Consider the following 3,123-nt stretch of genomic DNA (forward strand, 5'->3'; position numbering starts at 1 on the left):
TATAATGAATGACAGCCTACACAGTAACCAGCTGTTAGATCAATAAGTTGACAATAGCAAATTTTTAATGATGAAAATCTATTCAAGACTAAAAAACTTCTGTAGTTTCATACAAGAATTTTTGTCTACTTTCATGGTTTACAATCAAAAGTTGTTCACCCAATAATATGCACCTTTGCTACAGTAGTCTAATATTTGCAACTATCCTTGAGAAAACATATACAATGTACATTACTCATCAAAACAGGTGATGTCCAACTTACTATTGAATATAAGTCGAATAAGTGACCTTTTTAAATATAAACATATTGTGTTATACAATGAAAAGATATATATATAGTTTTATAGTTACAAAATGTGGGAAAGAGCTTTGTCTTTATTACACAAATATATATTCCAAACTATATATATATAGAGGATTGAATTCATTATATTAAAACGATTATGAACATGCAAATCAGTTTGTTATATAACAACCACTGCCACTATTAAAATCATGGTGGAATAGTATATATCACTATTTTGACATTGATATCTTGTAGATAACCAAAATGTGGGGTCTTGTAACAGGTAAGAATTCATGAACACAAAGATTAGTGTCAAAAGCTGTTCACATGCCCCAGGCAACAGTGTAAGATATAACCAGAAAGGATATCTGTCTGGTAACAAGAACAGCAGGGTAAGGGTTCACCAAAATAAGACTTCCAGTTATACTTCCCATTCAACCATGACGTACAAGTATTCATGCTATTCCATACAAAGACCTACCTCAACCAAGTCATTACATGCAGCATGTATGGATTTCTGTGATTGGACTGTTGATAGGAGAGTTGTTAAGCCAGTGTCTTTGTACACGAAGTGATTATGGAAACCTTGTAGGGAGAAGTGTTGTGCTATGGACATGACAGCTATATGATGTAACCTTTTTCAATGGAAACTACACTGCAGGGCTATTGTCATTCGATACAACATGTCTGAATGTGGTGGCATAGGCTGTATGATGTGGTGAGACTCCAAAATTGATTTTAATACAACATACTCAACCTCTTTAGTATTAGAAATTTTGTGATTATTACAATTTTATACTTTTAATTTCTTTTAATTCACAACAGTATAGCAAGCAATTGTAGATATAAATAGATCCATTTACCTGTACAGAGTTTACTGTGAAAATATGCATTTATATTTGTTTGGTTGTAGCTTAATCAAAATATTATAAACCAGTATTATGAATCTACTAAGACATGTAACTTTTTATTCTCAACATTCCCATTATGGGTTCCTAGCAAGAAGCATACATTAATTATTACACGTTTTTCTAAATTTTAGAACATTATAGTAAACTGGACTTATCTTTTTAAAGTACTGACAATTAATCTTTTATATTGCAGGACTTAAATATCCAAAGAATTACACTATTTACATCAATGGGAATAATAATCCTACTTTTATCTTACCTTGGTACTGTCGTTATGGATAAACTCTCTTCTGCTGTCTGCAACCTTTCTAATTAAAGATATTCATATTTAAATACAACACTCACATGGTTCTAGTTAAATGCTGTCAGACTTTAAATGTAATGTAGTATGTCAGGATGCAAGTGGTCTGACTAAAAATTGTCAGTTCTATCATCTGACAAAATTTAGGATATCTTGGTTTGAAAGGCTTGGAATAAACTGTTTTCAGTTAGTGAATTACTAACCAAAGTTAAGTACGGGTCCTTTGTGCGAGTCGTTCTAGCTTGGAAAAGGAATGTTAGAGAATCCCAACAGTTGACCAAAAGAAGTAAGGGGCTGTAGATATTAAGACTTTGACATTTGAGAACATTTCGTTCATCAAATCCAAAATTAAAATTTTTTTACATTTAATCAGTTTCCTGAAAATGAACTGTGAGACTTTCCATATGGTCAGCACAAGTTACAAGTTAGGTTTCATACTTTACTTTAACTGTGCACTGTGAAACATTCAGCAACACTATTGAATAATTGGAGGAAGGAGAACCTGTTCTTTGGCCACTGCTAAAACTCCTCTAGTATGTAAATTATATCAAATCAATTCAACATGCATGTTTGTGATTCTTTGTAATAAACGTCTGACAGCTGAGAGAATTTTTTTAAAGAAAAGTGGGTATTTTGTGCAATATTTATTTCCTTAGAAGGACTGTATGAAGCTTCACAGTAGCATTTTTTATTTACATTGTAGCTCATGTTAGTATTTATAGAGCTTTTCTGACCACAATTGACTTTAGATTTTTTACATCTAGTTTCCAAGTATGAATGAGAGAAAGCCTATTTGCTTTATGTTATTTAGTGCTTGAATGGTGACCTATTTTAAACTGTACACATCACATCTCTATACCAAATTATTAATACTACTCATAGCTTTAAAAACTGCTAACAACTTCTGTGGCAGAAAAACTTTGAGGGATCATATAACTTTGTTGCAAATCCTATACTTATGGAAAACTAAAGAAACTTTTCATTTTAATTTAACTTAATGAAATTCCATCCAAATGTGCACATTTTTACACTACTTCTAAGCTTTCACTTGGGCTTATTTCTGACAACAGTGCAAAGTTAGTGTCTTAACTTTTTGTTAATGGAATGGTGCTCAAGAAATGTTCAAAATTGATTCTCCACTAAAAGGATTAATGTGAATTGGAAGGCAAGTTGTTCAAGAATCTTTATTGATTGTGGCTGACCAAAATTGTTAAACGCATCTCTTTCATTGTAGTTTAACCAGAGTTATTGAAAAAGTTAATAATTATGTAAACTAGCCTGACCAAGAGAAATGGGATGAAACAAACGACAGATTATAAGCCATGGTTGTTTTGATAACAGAAAGAGTGATCAAGTTTTTGTTTTAACAAAAAGGAGAAGATAACATCAGTTAAGTAATTCATGTTGCAATGAAGCAAGACCACCAATGTGGTAGATTTAGGGATATAAGCAGCATTATTTACTTTGTTTGTAACTTAAGAATCTGTTTCTTCTCGTTTCCATCTTCTTTTTTTTTATTCCCTACTTCTGACACCAATTTGTTACTCCTCTGGTCGTTCGTTAATTTCCCGTATACTTTCTTTTGGATGAAACTTTAGCGATACAAGTCATTTCTTAAATAAAA

The sequence above is a fragment of the Limulus polyphemus genome, unplaced genomic scaffold, assembly GCF_000517525.1.
Source record: "Limulus polyphemus unplaced genomic scaffold, Limulus_polyphemus-2.1.2 Scaffold7758, whole genome shotgun sequence".
NCBI classification, from domain to species: domain Eukaryota; kingdom Metazoa; phylum Arthropoda; class Merostomata; order Xiphosura; family Limulidae; genus Limulus; species Limulus polyphemus.